Below are 203 nucleotides of genomic sequence, written 5' to 3'. Positions count from 1 at the left end.
GAGACCGACCGACCGACCGACCTCCCTCCCGCCGCCGCTGAGGCGCGGGGAGAGCGCGGACACAGGCCGCCCCCGGGTCGTTTCTCTGAGGGAACCTCCCTCACCCGCCCGCGGTTCCCCGCCGCGCCCCGCTCATCCGGAGCCACGCGAGTCTCCCCTGTCTCCCTCCCCGCCTCCCCACCTGCTCCCCGAGCTCCGGCCGC

The 203-nt window shown here is 76.8% G+C and overlaps 2 protein-coding genes across 4 annotated transcripts in view; one reads left to right on the top strand and one right to left on the bottom strand.

The window, feature by feature from the left end:
- PQLC1 (PQ loop repeat containing 1) overlaps window positions 1–197 on the bottom strand; it is a 68,147-nt gene extending 67,950 nt beyond the window's left edge. For all 3 annotated transcript variants that reach the window (XR_774955.1, XM_010576987.1, XM_010577000.1), the window contains exon 1: window positions 182–197. The gene's annotated coding sequence lies outside the window, so the exon portion shown is untranslated. The remainder of the gene's footprint in view (window positions 1–181) is intronic.
- HSBP1L1 (heat shock factor binding protein 1-like 1) overlaps window positions 1–203 on the top strand; it is a 15,296-nt gene that overhangs the window by 505 nt on the left and 14,588 nt on the right. The window lies entirely within an intron of this gene.

Source organism: Haliaeetus leucocephalus, unplaced genomic scaffold, assembly GCF_000737465.1.
Source record: "Haliaeetus leucocephalus isolate CR32 unplaced genomic scaffold, Haliaeetus_leucocephalus-4.0 Scaffold41, whole genome shotgun sequence".
NCBI classification, from domain to species: Eukaryota; Metazoa; Chordata; class Aves; order Accipitriformes; family Accipitridae; genus Haliaeetus; species Haliaeetus leucocephalus.
Note: the sequence above shows the minus strand (reverse complement) of the source record. Positions and strands in the feature narration are given on the sequence as shown.